We start from the raw sequence: 23569 nt of genomic DNA, 5'->3' as shown, positions 1-23569 counted from the left end.
GGTTACCTCTCTTCTAGAATCTTTAAAGTAGGTTGCTTTCTAATGGGCATTCTCTTATTAAACATTAAATAAGTATTTGCTTCTCAAGTGTTTGCTTATAAATGACAAGTCATTTTAAGTTTGACTTTTGCTCTTCTATATACCTGCAGACAGATTCATGGTGTAGCAGAGAGCACACTGAATTCAGAGTCAGAGGACCTGGCTTCAGATTTTGGTTATGTTAAATAACTTGGTCCCTCTGGATCTTAGATTGCTCATTTGTAAAATTAGGGAGTTGGATTAAGTAGTTGATGTAACTTTGAGCATTAAATCTTAACTACCAGTAGAAAGTCCTTATCTATTACACATTTCTTACTTACACAGTACTATATAGGTATTGGGGCAGTATTGTACCCAGGCCTTATGAAGAGAATGTTAGATCTGTAAGCCAAGGAAATTGTTGTGATTTATTTAATTAATGTTTTTCTTCCAAGTGGTATGGATTGATCACTTACATTAGTATTACCACTCTTATTTGCACGTCTGTGCCATTTTACAGCTGATGTTAATTTATTTTTTTAAAGGCCAAAACTGTACCCATTACAAAAGCCCCCAGGCTTATGTACAAAAAATACAGTAAGCTATTAGATACAGGCAAAGTCACAACCACATTTCATTGCCTTTCTATCTTCTAGACTTTCGGCCTGTTAGACAGGGGTGTCTGAGAACAAGCTAGGCTTATGTGGTGCCTTAAAGGTGAGTAGAATTGGGTGTTCAGATCAGTAGGGGAGCATATTCATTCCATTGTGGAGGAGTCTCCAAGTTCCTTCTGTCTTTTGCCTCCAAAAGATTAAATTTGAATTGTCAGCAAAAGCTTTTCAGCTCATTTGAGCTGCTGCTTTAGGGCCTGGGAAAAGGTCTGATTTCTTAGATATCTAGGACCCAAACCATTAATGGGTTTTATTAGTCTGTGTTGGCATTATCACTTGAATTTTAGTTTAGCTAAAATTGACTCTTATAAGCAGAAGAAACTCGAGCCTATCAGTTTAATTCCGTGAGCATTTATTAAGACTCTATTGTGTGCAGAAGATTGCTAGAGGCACTGGGTACCTCTCCAAAGACTAGATAAGATATAGTTCTTGCCTTTGTGGCACTTAAGGTCTAGTGGCAGAAATGACAGACATCACTCTTACAAAAAGCACAATAAATTCATGAAAGGTGTGCAGTGGAGGATTTAGGGGATAGAACATGAGATGAGAGAGCTTCTTACAGGAGATATTTAATTGGGGTTTCAAGGATGTGCAGGACTTAAGTAGTAGAGCAGGGGAAAGAAGAGCACATTCTAGGCAGAGGGAAAACATGAAATGTATACTAGTGGGGCAGTGGGGAATCCCTTTTGGCAGCAATTTATGTATGGAGTATGTCCAAGGAAGGGCTGAGAGAGTTGGAGGTTGGAGACAGTGCATGTGCTAGATTTTTGAGGGTCTCTTTAACCTGGGCCAGAGTGAAAGTTAACCATCTAGCCAGAAGAGGGTTTGAGCATAGGATCAGATCTTGGCATGGGGAGGGGTGGGGTGCAGTAGGAAAAGAATTCCCTTTAGTGTTCACCTTTTTGAGCCTCTGTATCTAGTTTCTCCTATTTGTAGTTCTTTTAAATGGTTGTATTGCTTTGTCCAACCTTTACAACATAGGGCCTCTTTACAGTATTTATTTTGAAATTGAGTGAATTCCTGTTCTGATACTGGTTCCTGTTAACTTTTTTCCTTGCGATATTTAGATAAGTATTAATAGTATACCTTCTTAAGCACAGTGCCTGGCATATAACGCGTGTTGGCGTATTCCTCTTCTGCTCCTTTATTGTTGCCTACATGAATGATTGAATCTAAAGGACATTTAGAAATGACTTCTGTATAGTCAGATTCAGAGCTTTAGTATATTCACATTACCCAAGTCAGGTTGGAATCCTATGGGATGTAGTTGATGGTTTATGAAAGGATGCAGAGGGGAATGAGGAAAGGAAACTTGCAGTAACATGCTTAGTGTCTTTGGCAGATTCAGTGCAACCACTGTATTTATATATTGGAAATCTATTCCACTTCAGAGGCTGGCCACAAACTCAGCCTTTTTGTCTGGGAAAAATTTTGCCCAGCATATTTGGTCATTTTATTAAATTCTCCTTGACTTTTATGGGGGAAAATTTAATTGCGGTAGCTTTTAGTAATTCCAAAAGCCTGAGACTTTCTTGGTAGTATGAGGACATGAATAAAGGATTCCTTGATATGAATGATGTTCAGGTAAAGGTAGTTTTCACTTCTGAGCTAAAGGACTTTGGTTTCCTCATCTACAAATTAACAGATTATTTGAAATGCATGTAAGAACTGGAGCTGTCTTACTGAAACTTTGGTCTTGTATTCAGTGTCATCCTTAGGGAGGAGCTTCTCTGTTTCTTACTCTTAGCTCCCCCTTTTTCTGTAGATGAAATTTGGTTAAAATGAATGTCAAGAGTAGACTTGAGGAGCAGAACAAGTTACAAATGTATGCAGTGGATTATTAGATTAGATTAGAGGGGTTCTGTAAGGTTGACATCAGGTTTGGGAGAGCAGTTCAAGTGTGAAAGAATTCACTTAAACTTCTCTTTTAGCCATTGGGATCTTTATTTAAAGCGGCAGAGACTTTTTACTGTAGACACAGGGCTGGGTAAAAGGTACTGATATTTGGGGGGACTAGGCTTAGAGACAGAAAGCTATACATTCTATAGATTTTTAGGGTCTTATGATGGTTAAAGATTAAAGATAGGAAAGTTTTTAGGGTTTTATGGTTGGTTAAAGATTAAGGGTAGAGGCAAACATAAGAGAGAAGAGCAATTCTTTTGGCACAAGTTAAGGAGAAGTTTTATGGTGAAAAATTTCAAAGTAAGGGGAAAAGGATTTTAGGACGCTCTACAGAATGAGTGCGACCGCTCCCCCATCTCCCTAGGGGTCTCACTAGGTACTGGAAAAGCAGCCCTTAATATTCTTCTTAAGCCCTAGGTTTGTCTCCACCTCAGTGACAATTCTGATGTTGATTCTTTTTATCCACATGTGCCTTAGACCTCCATTTTAGTACTCCCTTTTGTAATTCTTCTTTTCAAATACCTCAGGGTCTGGGGCAATGGTTTGATAGAACATAGGGACCATTCTGAATCCACCTTTAAGAAAATGCTACTGTTCAATAGAGTGAGGAAAAGGAGAAAATTATGGCAGCATGGTTATCCTAGTCCTTGAGCTTCAAAGGTAGAATCTTTGCTTGGTATCTTTAGCTAAGTATCTAATCAGACTATAGGACCTTGTCTAAAACACATTTTCTGTGTGATCCAGGATAAAACAGACTCATGCTTGGACTGGGAGAATTAAATATTGACTTTGAAAGCTGGGCAGAGGAGATAGAATTCTATCCTAGGGGCAATAGGGAGCTTACCTGAGTTTTATTGAAAAGAAGATTGATGTGGGCAGATCACTGCTTAAAGAAAATTAATTTGGCATCTGTGTAGAGGCTGGATTGGAGTGGGCAGAAGTTGTTGCAATAATCTAGATGAGAGGTGATGAGGACATGAGAGGTTATGGTGGCTGTAGGAGCTGGGAGAAAGGGACCAGATGCTAGAGAGATAGAGATATAATTAAAAGGTCTATTTTGCTTTAAATAAGATACAGGGATAAATAGAGATAGAGATGTCTGGATTTGAAAATTGATTGGTTGTGTGGGGTTAGGGAGAGTGAGGAATTGAGGTTATTAATTGAAGAGATTGGAAGAATGTTTGTACATTTAATATAAATGTAGGTGTTTAGCTGAAGGATGGGTTTAGACAGTGAGTTCTGTTTTGTACATACTGAATTTAGATACCAATAAGACATCCAATTTGAAAGGTCCAATACATACTTGTTGGTGCTGGATTGAAGCTTGGAAGATACTGGGGCTAGATGAATAGATCTGGGAGTTATCTATCTGTAAAAACACGATAATTAAACTCAAAAGGAGTTGTTTAGCTCACTGAGAGAATATAGGGAGAAAGGACCCAGGACAGAACTTTAGGGAACACCTTCCCTATGAGGGGGTGTGATTTGGGTGATGTGCTAACAAGAGACTAGGGAGTGGTTATACAGGTGAGAACTAAATAAGAACTAAGAGAGAATTGTGTATGAGGGTTTCTGAGTACAGAGAGAGTCCAGGAAGGGAAAAAAGGGGTAGCTTCAGTTCAGTGCCAAAAGCCTGAAGAATATCAAGTGTGATGAAAAAGACAGTCAAATTTAGTATGATTGATCATAAGAGATCATTGGTAACTGGAGAGTCTAGTTTTAGTTGAAAAATGAGGTCAGAAACCAGATTGTAAAGAATTGAATGAGTAAGAGGAAAGGGAGTAGAGGCAAAGAATTTAGACAGCTTTTTTTTTTTTTATAGGAGTTTGACTAAGAATTAGAGAAATATAATAAGATGATACTTTGAAGGAATGGCAGGGTCTAGTAAAGGTTTTATTTTTTCCTCTATGGGGGTATTTGGGCCTATTTTTACATCTTGAAAGCAGTAGGGTAGGAACTAGTAGTTGAGGAAAGATGAAGGTTGGTGTGTATGTAAGAGGAGATGGGTTTGAATATTTGAGATGGGTTAGTCTGTGCCCATTTTAAAGTATTTAATGTTTTCATTGCCATTTGAGGCTTAAATTTAGCTTTGCCAAATATTGTTTGATTTGGACTATGAATAGGTTTGTCATTCTGTGTAGTAAAGTAAAATATATTATTATGTCAATCAAAGCACAAGTGATACTTTGGCTGGGAGAATTTAGAATTTGGAAGGTCATCTGATCTAACCTCCTATTCAATGTAGAGTTTTTGACGTCTGCTCAGACAAATAACTAATATCTTTTTGTGTTAATATCTTCGGTGCCAGAGACTTTGTTTCCTCCAGTTGGATAATTCTTTTCAAGAATAACAAGTTGTTGGTGAATGCAGATGATTAAGATTTGGATGAACTTAAGCTCATTGGTAGTTGAGATCTTTGAGGCCCAACTTAGATCAGTTTCTTTAGTCACATTGTGACTTGCTTGAAATTTTATAGTAATTGCCATGTTACAGATAATGGTTTTATGAAAAGGATATTTCCTGGATCTCCTTTTCCCAGCACTGTCTATCCCATTGGAGAGAGAAAAGAAGCTATTGAAATATTACTTTGTGCCCTGCCTTTTTTTTTTTTTTCTGGGACAGCTTGATTGGGTGAATATACAGTCTGTCTTTATATTTAATATGATGATAAGGTCTGTGAAAATTGGAATAGAGGCAGCTGGCTTGAAAAGTAAGAAAACATGGCATGGAGTGGTAAAGCATTTAGTAGGTGTTCGCTATGTGAGTGATAAGGATCAAATTTAATTTTTGTGGTGTAGGTGGTGGACAGGTGGTGTAGTGAATAGAGTATCAGGCCTGGAGTCAGTCAAATCCTGCCTCAGACATGTACTAGCTGGGTTACCCTGGGCAAGTCACTTAACCCTGTTTATCTCAGTTTCCTCATCTGTAAAATGAGCTGGAGAAGGAAATGGCAAACCATTTCAGTATCTTTGCCAAGAAAACCCCCAAATGGAGTCATGAAGGGTTGGACACAACTGAAAAAGGATTGAACAACAACTGTGTAAAGCACTGTGCTGGGTGAGGTACAGTTTACCTAACACAATTCTTTCTTTTTACAATCTAAATACTAATACTTGCCTTGTAAAATTAGTAATTTTGAGAGGTTTTACCTGGTGTAGGGGTGGAATATGAAAGTATTGCAGTGTGGAGGCTATGGGTATATATAGTGGTTGCAGAAGCCAGAAGAAGCTGAAGCCTGGATGCAGGTGGAAAGAGGCTGGCACTTGGAGGGTTCTTAGTAGGATTCTGTTGAATGATGCATAAGACTCCAGAGTTCCTCTTATGAATGTTTATAGGAAGAACTGGGAAATCCTTTACATTAATCTGGTTCCATTAGATCACAGTCCAGTTTAGATTGCTACATTTTAGAATGAGCTGGTGAAATTGGAGATTAGCCAAAGAAAAACAATAGGAATGATGAAAAATTTGGAAAATATGGGTAGTGCTGTCAAGTGAAAAAAGCACTGAATATTTTGAAAATCCAGCTTGTAGTTGGTTCATTGATAGAACCTGTATGGCCTGTATGGAGCAGTTCACCTAGGCTATATTTCTCCCATTTGTAATGTTAAGTTGGTTTTGTTGGAATTTAGGCCAATAAGATTTTATTAATATAGCATGTATAAAGGTATAACATTAAAGAAAAGAAAAAGATAATCTAATTAGAGCCTCTAAAAATGTGATAAGTTATTATGGAACTGGTGATTAAATATATTCAAAGAACATAAAATTCAAGAGCTTAGCTGGGTTTGAACTGTAGCATATGAAGTAATAAATGTTCCTTATTCCTAATAAGTTGCTATTGCAAAAGGAGGTTCTTAATAAAAGTGGCCCAGAGTTGTGGCCTGCCCTATGTACTCATGCTAGGTCAAATGGAACATGCTAGATCTAGCCATTTTTTATTGCAGCATTTATGTAGTTCTTAGTCATTTAACATGTTTAAAACTGTTAACAGTTTTAATAGGAGCCTGTCTTTTTTTTTTTGATGTTTCACTGATTCCATTTTCCCCATAAATTCTGTAGCTTTTATTGCACAATTATGCAGAACCTTTTATTTTTCATCCATATTTTTCTGTCTTAAAGCCCTTTCTCCCCAAATTTCTTAGTACTGTTTAGGGCAGTAGCATCTTTCCAGTCTCTCATGGGCAACCTAGTCATCCTTAGCTATTCACTCTATCATATTTAATCTTTTGCCAAAGCTTATTGCTTTAACCTTTGTAATTTCTCTTGCATGTATTTCCTTCTCTCCTCTGATAGTGACATAATCTTGGTGCAGGCCAGAATTATTCCTGGCCAATTTTGCCAAACTGCCAAATTGATTTTTCCTGAAAAGCAGGTGGCGCCATATGTTCTTCCATTTCCCCCTCAGTAACTGGTGGCTTGCTGTCACCTCCAGGATGCAATACAGAGTGCTCTATTTGGTGTTCAAAGTGCTTCATAAACTCCTCCCAACTTTTTAGTCTTCTTATACCTTACTCCCTGCTATGTACTCTTTGATGTAGCAACAGTGGCCTTCTTCCTGTTCCCTTGAAGAAAACCCTCCATCCGTTGGCTCTGGGCATCTCTCTGGCTCTCCCTCCCTCAGGCTTGGAATGTTCTTCCTTATCTCTATCTACTGGATACCCTGGCTTTCATTAAATCCCAGCTAAAATCCTAGCTAACGGAAGCCCAACTCCTCTTAAGGCTAGGGCCTTCCTTTTAATTATTTCCTATTTTTTCTTCATGTAGTTTATTTGTATATATTTGCTTGTCTGTCCCATTATAAGCTCCTTGATCCTTGAGGGTTTGAGTTTGTAGACTCTAATCCATTTCTTCTTTTGAAAATTGGGAATTTGCCCTTCTCTGTTCCTTTTATTCTCCAGGTTCTTTGTGAACATCACTTTGGAATGTTAAAGATGTTCCAGAGAGGTTTTCTGTGGCAGGTGGGAGGTGACTAGATATTTGACCTTCAAGGGTCATTTTAGCTCTAGTGCTTCCAGTGTCAAAGCTATAGTTAAGAGCAAAATCCTCTTTAAAGGAAAGAAAGTAAAGCCTTATAGAAACCAGTGATTAAGTCATTGATCTCTGAATCCATGATGGCTACGCATACGAACCACTCACTTAATCATGTATTTCTATATGACAGGTCTGATTTTGTCCTCAAATTTCACACATGACCTGTTTTTTCAACTAGATTGCATACTTTTTGAGGGGAGAGTTATATTCATATTTTATTCTTCGTTGTCTTCCACTATACCTAGAGTAGTGCTATCCTCACATTGCCATTTAATATATCTTGATTAACCTGACAGTTGATTTATTTCAAATGAATATGCTGTATGATAGGCATTTGACAAATGGTAGAATTTTAAATAAATGGCAGAGTTTTAATGGTAGAATTTACCTCTTGGTAGAACTGTTTCTTGAGTACTCAGGAAGTTTGTCCTACTTAAATCAATTCAAGAGCTCATCAGCCTGGGTATTTTTTTCTACTGATATAGAGTCTTATGTTCTCATTATGTTATTTTTTTTAAATGTCTTTTCATGCCACATAGAGGATCTAGCCAACACATTGGAGGCTTTCCCTTGGTTCATGTCATGTCTTGTGGATACCAGTATAGTACTTGGATACCAGTATAGTACTTCTCCCTTATTTTTAATACATGACCAGCTTATTTCCTTTTCTGATCAAATGTGTCCTTGATACATCTTTATATTTTACTGTTTCAAAAAAAATGTCTATCTTCCTTTCTTTCTTCCTTCCTTCGCTTTTTGGAGGGCAATGGGGTTAAGTAACTTGCCCAACGTCATGTGGCTAGTTTTTGTGTTAAGTGTCTGAGGTCGGATTTGAACTCAGGTCCTCCTGATTCCAGGGCCTGTGGAATTCACTGCGCCACCTAGCAGCCCGTACATTTAGTACATCTAGTAGGTTCACTGCGCCACCTAGCAGCCCGTACATTTAATTTTTAAGTATCATTCACTTCCTATTAAAAAAGGTCAAGCTGCCTTGTAACCTTGGGCAAGTTACTTAACCCCAATTGCCCTCCAAAAGGCAAAAAAAAAAAAAAAAGGTCAAACTAATTAAACAGTATCTGATATAGTGATTAGTACTGACTGGACTTTCCACTCGGTCCATCGGTATGCATCGGTCCATACAACTGTCTTCCATGTTTCTTCATATTTGACATTCTGCATTGTAGAGTCTTACTTGCTTACGTTTGTATATCATAATTTGTTCAGCCATTCTCTAATCATTAGGCATGTGATTTTTTTTTCTGAGCTATTGGTTATTACTTAAATATTTTGGTACATGTAGGACCTTGAACATATTAGGCACTTAATAAATATTTGTTGAATTGGATTTAAGAAAAATATTTTTGTCACTGATCTTTTGGAGGCATAAACCTAATAGTAATATCATTGGGTAGCTCAGAAGTGACATGATTCTTGAATGTTTTTCAAAAGTCAGACCAGTTCACAATGTGACTAATGGCAAAATTGTGTGTCATAACGTTTTTTCATTGGTTTGCATTTTTAAAAAAAGCTTCATTTTTTTATCCCATTTAATCCTTTGCTTATCTATTGGGAAATGATTCTTACCCCATATGTTTATGTTAATGCACTACAGGTTTTAATATGTATATTAATTTTTTTTCTCCACATTTTCTTTTACCTCTTAAATTTTATAACTGAAATAAATGGTTTCTTATCTTTTATAATCTACTATCTCTTTTCTGGTTATGAATTCATCCCCTAATCACAGCTGTGGAATATTGTTTTGTGCTCACTTTTTATGGTGTGACTTTATTGTAAATAATTTATCAATATAGTGTGGTTAGCAATCTGCCAAACATTCATTAAGCACCTACTAAGTACTAGGAACTCTGCTAAGTCCTGCAGATAGAAAAATGAGGCAAAAGACAGCTCATGTCCTCAAGGAATTTCCAGTCTAATGAGAGAGACTGTGTATATTACGCAAAGTTAAGTAGAGGATAGGAAATAACATAGGGGAAGGCTTTGGAAGTAAGAGGAGTTAGGGATTTTTGGAGAAGGTAGGATTTTAGTTGGTACTTAAAGGAAGTTAGGAAGAAGGTCAGTAGTCTGAGGTGGGATGGGAGAGCATTCCTGTTATGTGGAACAGTGGAGATGGAAGTCTTGGACCCTTGAGAGATGAAGTGTCTTGTTTGTGGAAGATAGTTTAAATTGATGTTCTTTTAAAAAAATTGTTTATTTAAAAATTTTTCCACTTAATAGTTTTTTATTCCAATTGTGTGAAAGATAGTTTTCAGCATTCACTTTTTTATGGTTTTTTTTTTTTTTTTGCCTTTTGGAGGACAATTGGGGTTAAGTAATTTACCCAAGATTACACGGCTAGTTTTTTTGTGTGGGTGTTGAAGTGTCTGAGGCCAGAATCGAACTCAGGTCCTCCTGACTCCGGGGCCAGCGCTTTACTCACTGGGCCACCTAGCCGCCCCTCAGCATTCACTTTTAAAAGATTTTGAGTTAAAGTTTTTTTCTCCTTCCCTCCCTCTCTCCCTATCCTCTTACCCAAGATAGCAAGCAATCTGATATAAGCTATACATGTACAGTCATATTAAACATATTTCCACATTAGTCATGTTGTGAAAGAAGAATCAGAACAAAAAGGAAAAGCCACTAGAAAGGGGAAAAAAAAAGAAAATAGTATGCTTTGATCTGCATTCAGACTCCATAGTTCTTTCTCTGGATGTGGATGACACTTTCCATTATTAGTAAGTTGATGTTCTAAACCTACTTTCCACCAGACTGCTTTCCAGTGTTCCCAGAAATTCTTGTTGAATCTTTTTTGGTGCTTTTGAAATTGCTCTCATCTGTTTTATGGGTGAGGTTTGTCCACTTTTATCAAAGATTATGATTGATTGCTTTTTCTCTTCATCAAATGTTAACTCTCCCCCCCCCCTTTAATCATTACTAGGTCCTTGTAGTTTGCCTTGTTTTTACCAATCTGATTTTAGCATTCTTTCATCTCCTTTTGCCTCCTTCAAGTGTAGATTCTCTGAAACTAATTCTGCTCTCTTTAGATTTTATTCTCATATTTTTAATCTCTCATTTTTGTGTCTAAATCTGTAGAACTTTTTCAGTATGCTCACAGCTTCAAAGAGATTAAGTACATTAATTCTAAATTATCTTGCCTCCTGGTTGTATTTTATTTTATTTTCATTTTTCAAATGCTTTATTAACTTCTGATTTGCATCATTAATTTCCTCCAGATTTTGCATTACAAATTTTCTCCCTGTTTTTCCCCTACCCACCACCCCAAAATAGCAGTCCCACAGGATATTCCCTCCTCCCAATCTGCTCTCTCCCATATCTTCTCCCATACTCCCTTAAACTTTTCCAGTAGGGCATGGTGGATCTCTATGCCCCAGTGCCTGTATATCTTATTTGCCAATTAAATGTAAAATAGTATTAATAATAATAGTATATATATATATATGATTATAATTTTAAACATTTGATTTTGAAACTTTGAATTCCAGATTCATTCCCTTCCTTCCTTGTCACCCAGCCTTACTGGGAAGATAAGCAGTTCAGTATAGGTTGTACGTGTGTAGCTAATGCAAAACATTAACATAGAAGATATATGGTAAAAGACTGACTATATTTCCCTCCCTCCTATCCCACCACCCACTTGTTCTATTCTCTTCTTTGATCCTGTCCCTTTTCAAAAGTGGGTGCTTCCAACTTCCCTCCCCCCCAGCCTTCCCTCTCTTCCCCCCTCTCATGCTCTTCCCCGCTACTCTCCTGTAGGGTGAGATACCCTATTTAGTGTGTATTTCATTCCCTCCCCGAGCCAAATTCAATGAGAATAAGGTTGACCCATTCCCTTTTGCCTTCCTATTCTTCCCCTCCATTGTAGCCATTTTCCCTTTGCCTCTTCTATACGAAATTGTTTACCCCATTCTGTCTCTCTACATCTCATTATATTCCTCTCTCACCTCTTAATTTCACCTTTTAAGTATCATCTCTTCCTATTAACTTGGTCCTGTGCCCTCTGTGTATACCTGTAGACATATATACACACATTCGCATGAGTATTCATATGCCCATATACCCGATGATATAGACATATGTATTTCTATTCCCTTCAACTATCTTCATACTGAGAAAAGTTTCATCAGTCACAATTATCGTTTTTCCATGTAGGAATGTTAATAGTTCAACTTTGATAAGTGGCTTATGATTTCTTTTCCCTGTTTACCTTCTCAATCTTCTCTTGCTTCTTGTATTTGAATGTCAAATTTTCTATTCAACTCTAGTTTTTTCATTAAGAATGCTTGAAAATCCTCTATTCCACTGAATGACCATATTTTCCCCTGAAAGATGATATGCAGTTTTGCTGGGTAGGTGATGCTTGGTTTTAATCCCAGCTCCTCTGCACTCTGGAATATCATATTCCAAGCCCTTTGATCCCTCAGTGTAGAAGCTGCCAGATCCTGTGTTATCCTGATTTTGTTTCCACAATATTCAAATTGTTTCTTCCTGGCTGCTTCCAATCTTCCTTGATCTGGGAATTCTGGATCTGGCTATAATATTCCTAGGAGTTTTCTTTTTGGGATCTTTTTCAGGAGGTGATCAGTGGATTCTTTCAACCTCTGTTTTGCCCTCTGGTTCTAAAACATCAGGGCAGTTTTCTTTGAGAACTTCCTGGAGGATGATTTCTAGGTTCTTTCTTTGATCATGGCTATCAGGTAGTCCAATAATTTTAAAATTATCTCCCTTGGATCTGTTTCCCAGGTCAGTGGTTCTTCCCATGAGATATTTCACAATGCCTTCTATTCTTTCATTTGTTTGGATCTGCTTAACATCATCTTGATTTCTCATAAAGTCACTAGCTTCCTTTTGCTCCATTCTAAATCTGAGGGAATGATTCTAATCAATACTGATTTAGAGCATTTCTTCATGTGCTTATAGATATCTTTAATTTCTTTTTCTGAAAACTGCCTGTTCACATCCTTTGACCATTTATCAATTGGGGAATGACTTGTATTCTTATAGATTTGGCTCAATTCTCTGTATATTTTAGAAATTAGTCCTTTTTCAGAGACATAGGTTGTAAAAATTCCTTCCCAGTTTCCCACCTCCCTCTTAATCTTGGCTACATTGGCTTTGTTTGTGTAGAAGCTTTTCAATTTAATGTAATTGAAATTATCCATTTTGCATTTTATAGTGCTCTCTAATTCTTGTTTAGTTATAGTCTTTCCCTCTCCCCAAGTCTGACAGGTAAACTATTCCTTGTTTTCCGAGATTGCTTACCTTTATACCTAGATCATCCACTTATTTAGACTTTTTCTAGCTCTATAAAGTAGTTTTTTGGTAAATTGATTGGTATGGCACTAAATTTATAATTTAATTTAGGTAAAATTGTCATTTTTATTATATTAGCTCGACCCAGCCACGAACAATTGATATTTTTTTCCAGTTAGTTAGATCTGACTTTATTTGTGTGAAAAGTGTTTTGTAATTGTGTTCATATAGGTCCTGGGTTTGTTTTTGCTTTTTTAAGACCCTTAGGAAGTGTACTTATGGTTCCATTATAATATGGAGGGGGTGTGGAGGTTGTGCCCATTGTTATTGCAGTATTTGTCCTGTCTTCTTGTGTTATTTCATTGCTTTATTTTACTTTGGTAAATTTTTGTCTTAGATTCTCATTTGTCACTGATTTACTTTTCTTTTGTCCTCCGATTTATAAATTATAAGCATGGTTTGAAGGCAGCTGGTTGTAGAGTGGATAGAGCACTGGTCCTAAGGTCAGGTAGATGGGTTCAAATTTGCCCTCAGATGCTTACTAGGCTGTGTGATCCTGGGCAAGTCACTTAACTTCTATGATTAACTTCTAACAAATCTCCTCATCTATAAAATGAGGGTACTCATTGCACTTACCTTGAACTGTTTGTTATTGTGAGGCTCAAATGAGATAGTACTTGTAAAGAGTGCTTAGTATAGTGCCTGGCACATAGTAGGCCTTATATAAATGCTTATTCCTTTTCTCCCTCCCTCTCTTTAAAGTTGTATGCAGTTGATGGAACCTAAAGGACTAGGAATGAGGATAGTGCAAGATTTATTACTTGATAACTTTTCTTTGGTTTCTTCTGTTTGTCATCAGGTTATATGGTGTTTTGTGTATCTAAAGTAATCTTGTTATTATTTTTTGATATGTTTATATGACTTTAAAAGCAGTGATTTTAAGTTAGGATATTGAATCACAGGACTCATGGCTTCAGGGCATTCTAGTGGTTTGCTTTTCTTTTTGAGTTGTGTCCTAATTCAATTTGGTTTGTCTGCATGTCTGATAACAATAATTTATATGGAAATTGTGAGTCCTAAGTTTATATGGGCTACTGGTAGTTAAGTTCTCAGTAGAAAGTAAGATGGTAGGAATATTGTGTGTCAGTTAACTCTGAACAGCTTGGTTCAGGTCTCTGAGGTTGCAATCTTCCTAATTTTGATGGATTGTCAAAGAAATTTAAAAAAAATCACATTCTTACTTTTTGTAGAACTGTGAAATAATTCTAACATTCTTGAAAAGAATTCAGAATTGTGGAAGTCACCAAAAGTCATACCTTTTGACTCAGAAATGCAATCGATGGGCCCTATGAAGATATATAATATAATGTAATGTAATATAATGTATTATAATACACATACATACACACATACATATATACATATATGTATATATTCACATATACATATATGTATATATACGCCTACATATATGCATACTTCCATAAAATTTACACAGTGCTCTAAAGGAGTCAAAAGACAGGAAGAAGCCCACATGTACCAAAATATTCATAGTATTCCTTGTGGTACCAAAAAACTAGAAACTAAGTAGTTTCTTTTCACTTGGAGAATAGCAGAGTAAATTGTTATATAAATATAATGGAATGTTATTTGAGCTATAAGGAGCAGTTAGTATGAGGAATTCAGAGAACCATGGGATGATTCATATGAACTTTGATATAAAGTAAGCTGAATTTGGAAAACAGTGTGAAGAGTGATGAAAGCTAAAAGGCTACTCAAATGAAGCTAAATACTATGTCATTGTCTTGGCCAGTGTTAGCCCTGAAGAATTAGAGAACTGTATATCTCTGCTTCTGTTGGGGATGTTGATAGATGAGTACCTGAAGAGTTGTAATGGTAAATATATTATCTATTATATTTATATATAGATAAATATATAAATATATAGTATATATATAATATATTATCTGAATATATTATATTCAATACATTATATTGAATATAATATATTCAGTCAATTTGCTTAAGTCTTTTTTTAAAGGGACGACTCATTGGGGGTGTGAAGGAAATGACTGATACAAAAACAAACGGCATCAGTTATACTCCCTTGCCTCCACCCCCCCCCCCAAAAAAAAGTACTCATATGATTTCTCCTCTCTTACAGATAAGAAGTCTGCAGAGAAACAGAAAATATCATTAAATAAGAATATCTACTTATCAGGTATGATCCGCTACTGTTACTAATTAGGAAACATACTCGTGAAACTTAGTTTCTCTCTGACTGTGGAATTAACTGACATGTGGGTAGATAGTTCAGAAGGTAATCTGACAGAAGGCCTATTTGTTGTGAGAGCAAGAACGAAGGGGAAAATATGTCTCCTTCTGCTCAAGGCATATGGGTGTCTAACCATGTAATAAACCTGGGCCCACACATCCAATGCAGCCTTTCCTTTGGCTGCTGGAGCACTGCCTTCAGCAATGTAGCAAGTAGTGTCCAATAGTGGAAAAAAAGCTGTGTTATCATAAGAGTGTGTCTGAGGAAAAGGAATGTCTGTTGGTGGCGCTCACTTAGCCAGGACCTTCCCCTAAGTGAGCTAGTTACACTTAAGTATGTGAAGAGACTGAAACTCTCTGGATTCAGTGTTGTGATTTCTTAAACCTTGAAATAGATGTGCTAGCAAAGCAATTATTGAACAAGATTAGGAAAGTATTATGTCTAGACCTGGATGAAAAGGTAATTATATAATGTTGTGGAGAAGGACCAGGATCCAGGAGCAAAATGGCAAAATTCATCCTCTAGGAAGAATCAGTTTGATTAACTTAATTAAATTAACATAATTAACGTGATTAAGAAACAGAATTTTGTCCTGTATCCTTTCTCTTCAGTTTATGTCTCTTCATATCTCACTTGTATCTCAACACAGAGAAATGTGGGCATTCAGTTGTGTTCCTTTTTTAGTGTTTTTATAGTGTCATTTATTATAAACCCTTTACTTTTTTGAACTAAGATAGAGGAAAAATAATTTCTTATTGATTTAGCTCTTGTTGGTTGATGTCAGTCATGTCCAACTCTTTGTGACCACATTTGGGTTTTTCTTGACAAAGATACTGAAGTGCTTTGCCATTTCCTTTTCCAACTAATTTTATAGATGAGAAACCTGAGGCAAACAGGGTTAAATGACTTGCCCAGGATCCCACAGCTAGTAAGTGTCTGAGGCTGGATTTGAACTCAGGAAGATAAAGTCTTCCTGATTCCAAACCCAGTGCTCAGTTCACTTGGCCATGTAGGTGTCCAGTTTTTATTTATTTAGTGCTTAAAGCACTTTTGTGTTTGTGATCATTAAAACCCCCTTGGGAGGTGGGTACAAATACTGTGGTAAGAGCATTTTTTGTTTCTGTTTACTTAAATGTAATTTTTTGGGTCTAGACTTGTGATTTCATTGGTTTAAGTCACTCCTGTTATGAAAACTCTCTACCACTACAAATTGGCAACTAATCTTTAGCTTACATTCTTAGAGAGTTGCCTAAAACGCTGATAGGTTGTGACTTGCTTTTGATCATAAACTACTGCATATCAGAAGTAAGAGTTGTCAGGTCTTCCTGACTAAGGATGGCACACTACTATCCACTGTACCATGATTCCTCTCCAGAGTGTGTGTGTACAAATGTGTATACATGCACATATACAATACAATGTACATGTGTATATGTGATATATATATATATATATATGCACATGCGTCTTTGAAATATAAGAAAATGCCAGTAGATTGTACCTAGTGAGAGGAATCTTTAACCACTTTCCATTTAAAGAAGTATTTGAATTCTTTTATAAAGTAAATAGAGTGTTTCCTCAGAGCCAGGATACAGGCTTTGTGACCCTGGTCAGGTCACTTAGGGTCTCTTTGATCTAAGCAAGTCTATTAGACTCTTTAGTTACAGAGAAAATATTGATTGGCTAATTAATAGAGGGAGTTTCCTTCTCTGGGAGTTTTATGTCAGTGAAATCATAACTTTAGTTCTTATACTGTCCTACTAACATATCAAAAAATTATTTCATATATTAGGACAACTTGGGTCTTTTTTAACTGCAATCTAAAAATAGGAAAAGAGGAGAAAACTCACTAATATTCATGGGAAAAGAGGTTCAGGGTGTGATAGTTTAAGTCGTCTTTGTAAATTAGTCTCTTGTTGTCATCCAAGACACAAATATGATTGTTTGTGGACCTCTTCCTGTCTCCCCCCCCTCCCCTTTTGAACAGCTTATATCTGCAATAAGGTGGAAAGTTGATTGACCCAAATCCAACTAGTTCAGATCTGGCAATTGTTTCTTTACTCTACAAGGCATAGACTGTTGACTCACATACTCACATGGCATACAGCCAAAGTGCACAAGGAAGACCATATTGGGAAGTTTTCAGTTTGAAAAAGGAAAGGGGGAAAAAATGGAAAACATAAGTAGTGGTTAATATGCTAGGCCCCATACAATATGTGACTTACCAAAATCCTGCCTGTCTAAGCCTACACAATTCTGTGTTGTATTTACTTAATTATGGGGTGGTAAGATAGTAGATATTTGGTGTGTTTTTAACAGTTATAAATAATGGCTTTGTTTCTGTATTACCTTTCTTTTTTCTTTTTTATTTTTTTCCCTCCCTCCTATCCCACATCCCACTTGTTCTATTCTCTACTTTGATCCCATCCCTTTTCAAAAGTGGGTGCTTCCAACTTCCCTCCCCCCCCAGCCTGCCCTCCCTTCTATCATCCCCCCTCTCATTCCCTTCCACCTTTATTCTCCTGGAGGGTGAGATACCCTATTTAGTGTGTATTTCACTCCCTCCTCAAGCCAGATTCAATGGGAATAAGGTTGACCCATTCCCTTTTGCCTTCCTATTCTTCCCCTCCATTGTAACCATTTTCCCTTGCCTCTTCTGTATGAGAAAAAAAGAGAACACTCCTCTTCAAATTTCCAGTTTAAAACTAAATGATTTCCAGAATTTCAGAGGAGAACACCATAATTCTGTTTTGGAATTCCTTTGGTGTAACATACTGTAAATTTAGTCACAGACATACAAACAGTATGACCTCTGATTTGGACCTTGGATTTGTTGAAACTAGCACCATAGAAGAAATTAGACACAGTAGATACTTTTATATTACTTTACAATAGTTCCCATCAGGATCCCTTGTTCCCTTATTCATTGACTTTTTATAAAGATCAGAGGTACTTTCATATCATAGCTAGTTTCAGTTTGTCTCCTAATCCTTTTGATTCTGCTTTTTTCTCATAATTTTCTGTATGTATTGTTTATAAATATAAATTACATGAATTTATATAAATTAGTAAATATAAAATATAAGTGGATATGCATTATATTAGTTTTACATCTCCTAATTGTTGTACTTTTATAGTATTTATATAGTTTTTTATGTGTATGTTTATTTTTGTGAAATTTTTTGAACAGATAACTATTCTTAAAAGTAGTATCAATCCAAAGAAACTAAGCATGATCAGATGGAACTTTAGTAATTATGTAGATAGAATTGGTGGCAAGTCAGGTTTTTCAGTCACGAATTGTATACAGAGAAGATATCAGCATTAACACATGTGAATGAGGAGTATGTTTTAGTTACCGTCCCAGGACTTTGTTCATAGATTACATGTCAGTGAGTTGTCCTTGAGCTTAGTGGTTGCTCTAAATCAGTGACCTCTTGACCATAGTAGTAACTTCCAAGTAGAAAAGTGACATGTGTAGAGAATCCACTTTATGTTTAATTGGAACATCAGTGCCTATTCTTGCTAGTATTCCCTTTACTGAATACAGTCATTGTGTTCCTTTAGTACTATGTGTAATAGATCCAATTAAAATGATTATTTTAGAGAACTGATATATAAGTACAATGGCACTATATTGGCCCACAGTGGCCTCTTTCTTCCTCACTTCCTGCTTGCATTTATGAAGGTGAGAATTGGGATGCAGTTTTTAATTAATTGGAGAAGGAAAAAAGTCAGAAAAGTGATTTCTTGCTATGTATAAGATTTTTTTTGGAGGGCAATTGGGGTTAAGTGACTTGCCCAAGGTCACATGGGCTAGTTTTTGTGTTAATTGTCTGAGGTTGGATTTGAACTCAGGTCCTCTTGACTCTAGGGCTGGTGCTCTATTCACTGTGCCACCTAGCCGCCCCTATGTGTAAGATCTTACACCAGACATCAGAAAAGTGTCCTGATCCCTCTGTGTTAAAAAGATTTTTTTTCCTTGAAGGAAAGCTAAATCTGAAGTGACTCAAAATAGTTTTCTTCACCAAGAATATTCATTGTTTTTTCATTCCATCAAGAGAAGGCTAAACCATGAATTTTCCTAGAACTGAAAAGATTCTATACTAAGATCACAAGTGACTTGAACTTGACTCTGATGGTGTAATTGAAGAATGAAGTTCTTTGAGGTCGGGGTCTGTTTTGACTTTCTTTGTACATCTAGTACAGCACCCAGCACATAGCCACATTTGTTTCCATTTCTGTACTGTGGCCTGGATGCTTTCATCCTCTCCCACCCTCAACCATCAAGCTTTTCATCTTCCTTTTAATGGGTTATTTGTTGCTATTAGAATGGAAATTCCTGGAGGGTAGGAATTATATTTCTCATTCCAATGCTCAGCACAGTGCCAGGAGCATAGAAAATGCTGATCATTAAATCCTTGCTGACTGTACTCTTGTTCAAAAGATATAATCTTCAAAATAATTTTGGCTTTTGTCCATAGCAATCCATGATGACCGTTTACTGTGGTGGTATACTATAGTATAGTGGTGTCAGAAGTCCAGTAGAAATGGGGGCCACTTAAATCCTTTATTAAGATCCCTGCAGGCTGAATATTGACTTCAATGTCTATTTTTTTTTTTTAAAGCAATCGGGGTTAAATAAGTTGCTCAAGGTTACATGGCCAGTTATTTCTGGGTGTGGTGCTGAGTATCTGAGCCCGGATTTGATCCCCAGGTCATCCCGACACTGGAGCCGGTGCTCTTACTCGCTGTACTACCTGGCTGCCCCGACTTCAATGTCTATTAACATGGTCTATAATCTATCATATTTTTGCTTATTTTGTTAAGTATTTTCCAGTTATTTTTACATATGGCTTGGGTTGCTCTCTAGAGTGTTATGATTCCAACATGTCAGTTACACTTGTGCCATCTGTGTTTACTATGTTTAAGACTGTGATATTACAATCTTAAAAGTCTTTAAATATCTCAGGTACAATAATGTTAGTCTTTTTTTTTCTTTTTGGAGGGGGGAAGGTAGGGCATTTGGGACTAAATGACTTGCCCATGGTCACATGGCTAGGTTTTTTGCTTTTTTTATGTGTGTTAGGTATCTGAGGCTGGATTTGAACTCAGGTCCTCCTGACTCCTGGGCTGGTGTTCTGTTCACTGCTCCACCTAGCCATCCCTAGTAATTTTCTTAGTGAGCTTGTAGGCCCTTACTAATTGGTCACAAACCTCTCTTTCCAAGTAATCTCACAATATTATCCTTAATGGACTCTTTTCCAATTAGATGGACCTATTTATTTCTTTTTCCTTGTACATGACATATTATCCATGCTTGGAATGCACTCCCTTCTCCCCTTTACCTTTCAGAATTCCCTGACTTCTTTCAAGATTTAGCTCAAATATTAAGCCTTTCACAAAAGCGTTCCTGATTCTTCCTCCATTTATTGCTGCTCTTTTCCCCAAAATGTACTTTGCAGACATTTCATATTGCTTTCTCTGGGCACACAGTATCTTTCCCTTAGTCAGATAGAAACTCACTGAGGGCAAAGCCTTTTGTTTTTATGTTTTTATCTTGGGCACTAGCATATAATAACACTTGATAAATGTTTTATTGAACAAATTAATGAGTACTATTTATTTTTCAAAGTAGCTAAATACACTGATGTAGTCATTGGCCATCACAGTGAGAACTATGTCTGCTTGGTGTATTAATTGTTAGTATATCCCTGTCTGCTAGTAAAGTCCTGTTTATCTCTATTCTGAGGCTGTAATGAAGGTTCAAAACTTGCCACTAGTTTTCTAGGGAAGCATTCTATTGGGCTAGTTTTTAAAGCAGAATTATTTGATTAGAGACACAACATACATTTCTTAGCAGCTAGTTACATCCAGTATCTCTTGTACTTCAGGCTTTGTGACAGTTCTTTCTGATCTGAAATTTTCCTGTACATGTGGCTTCATGTAAAAAAATTTGTGTGTTTTTCTAGTAAGAGGATTTTTTTAAAAAGAGGACTGATTTCAATATAACAAGCAGTAGGAGAATGCAGAGATTTACATGAACTGATACAAATTGAAGTAAACAGAACCAGGGAAATTACTCTAACAATATAACTGTGACTATAACACTGAAACAGAAAGCCACATAAACAACTGAACCTGAATGTTTTGATATTATAAAGAACTTTGCCCCAAAGAAGAGATATAAGAATTACATATACTTCACTTATTTGAAAAAGTTAGGGGTCTCTATGGGTGTGGAAAATTGCATATAATGTCAGATTTCTTTCATGCTTTGGCTGGCTTTGTTGAGTTTTTTCCTTTTTTTTTTGAAGCTTTTTATTTCTGATAGGGTAAAAGTGATATGGGAAATCAGCAATGTCGAAAAACAAAAGACAAAAGTAATAAAACAATGTAAAATAATAAGTAATAATTAAAACAAAAATAAGTAATAAAAATCTTTTTTAAAAAATCCACGCAGCATACATTTACCAGTCCAAAAGCTTTTTAATGTATTTGCCACTGTCACTTAATAACAAATGTAGTTTGAACTTTTATCGCTAGTCTTTTTAATGTTATGGGAATGCTGGTATCTCTAAGAGAGGGAGAGACAGCCTTTTAAGAAATTAATAAGAAATTTAACCAATTTTTATCAGACTCACTGACCTTTTTGACAATAAACAGTGCTTTAAAGAAATTTTAAAATGAATACATGCGTTAAATAAATTTATTAATAAATTTATAAATAGTAATTTTAGTAGTTTGAGAAGATCCAGTGCCAATTCCCAAGAATTTGTGCTTAATGTTCTCTTTTAATCAGATTATTTGGTTTAATAAAAGCCACTGTAAATAGCCCACATTACTATGAAAGGACAATAGATGATGGCTGCTGTAGCTTGCTTGGTTTTTGTAAGTCAAAACCTCTGGCTAGTGCTTTGGAATAGCTTCTCTTTGCCTTGATCATCTTAGGGTGAGAACTTCTAGGAGTGATATTGGAGATTTTCATACTGTAGTAAGTACCAAGAGCAGGCAACTTCTTGTAGATAACACATTGTTGAATTCTGCTTTCTAACATATTCAGTGATCATATTCCATTTTATGTGTAAGTTCATCCCATTCACATTCACAATCGTTATTTTGGTGTTTCTCTCCATCCTATTTTATTGTACTTTCTCTATTTGTTTTCTACCTCCTTTTTCTAAATATTAAAAAATGCTCAGCCCTAGTGGTTCTAGGTTTGTTTGCTGCAGTGTGTTTCTGTTTCGCTTTCATTCTTTTTTTCCCTCACTCAGAGTCCAAGCATAGGTTCTTATCCATTCCATTTTAAACTGCTTATGATCCATCTTTCTTGGAGTTTTTTTCTCTTTTTAAATTTATTTACTTTTACTTTACAACATTCAGTTCTACAAGTTTTTGAATTCCAAATCTTCTCTCCTCCCCAACCCGCATGGCGGCATGCAATCCAATATAAGATTCTACATATAGCTTCACATTAAACATTAGTCAAGTTGTAATGAAGAATTATAACCAATGAAATGAACGATGTAAAACAAAATGAAACAAAACAAAAAAGAGAGAAAGCAAAGTAGTTTGCTTCAGTATGCATTTAGACTTCTTAATTCTTTCTCTGTATGTGGATAGCCTTTTCCATCACGAGTCTTTTGGAATTATCTTATAACCTTGCATTGCTGAGAAGAGGCCAGTCTATCAAAGTTATTCATCACAGATACAATGTGTCTGTAGTTGTGTTAGATGTCCTGGTTCTGCTTCCCTCATTCAGCTTCAGTTTATATAAACCTCTCCAGGTTATTATGAAGTCCAACTGTTCCTCATACAGTAGTATTTTATTACATTCATGTGCTACAACTTGTTTAGTGATTCATTGAAAGGCATCCCCTTGATTTCTAGTTCCTTACTACCAGAAAAAGAGCTGCTATAAATATTTTTGTACATATGGGTCCTCCTCCCACTTGTATGATCTCTTTTGGGATATGGCCCTAGGAGTGGCATTGTTGGGTCAAAGGGTATGCACACTGTTATAGCCCTTTGGGCATAGTTCCAAATTGCTCTCCAGAATGGTTGGATCAGTTCACAACTCTACTAACAATACTTTAGTGTTCCAATTTTCCCACGTTGTCTCCAGCACTTGTTTTATTACTATTTTGTCCCATTAGCCAATCTGACCAGTGAGTTGTGGTGAGATGTTGTGTTGATTTGCATTTCTCTAATCAGTAGTGATTTAGAGCATTTTTCCATGTGAGTATAGATAGCTTTAATTTCTTCCTCTGACAACTGCCTGTTCATATCCTTTTACCATTTATCAGTGGAGGAATGCCTTGTATTCTTATAAAATTGACTCAGTTCTCTGTATGTTTTAGAAATGAGGTCTTTTTCAGAGACTACTGGTTGTAAAAATTCT

The 23569-nt window shown here is 36.3% G+C and overlaps 1 protein-coding gene across 10 annotated transcripts in view; it reads left to right on the top strand.

Moving 5' to 3' along the window:
- Window positions 1-23569, top strand: part of MAP4 (microtubule associated protein 4) — a 229887-nt gene that overhangs the window by 41443 nt on the left and 164875 nt on the right. For all 10 annotated transcript variants that reach the window (XM_069095953.1, XM_069095951.1, XM_069095958.1 and 7 more), the window contains one exon: window positions 15058-15114. The gene's annotated coding sequence lies outside the window, so the exon portion shown is untranslated. The remainder of the gene's footprint in view (window positions 1-15057; window positions 15115-23569) is intronic.

The sequence above is a fragment of the Petaurus breviceps genome, unplaced genomic scaffold (assembly GCF_028583685.1).
Source record: "Petaurus breviceps papuanus isolate PSGF00001 unplaced genomic scaffold, PetGlider_PUasm1.0 227, whole genome shotgun sequence".
NCBI classification, from domain to species: domain Eukaryota; kingdom Metazoa; phylum Chordata; class Mammalia; order Diprotodontia; family Petauridae; genus Petaurus; species Petaurus breviceps.
This window is presented reverse-complemented; position numbering and strand designations above follow the sequence as displayed.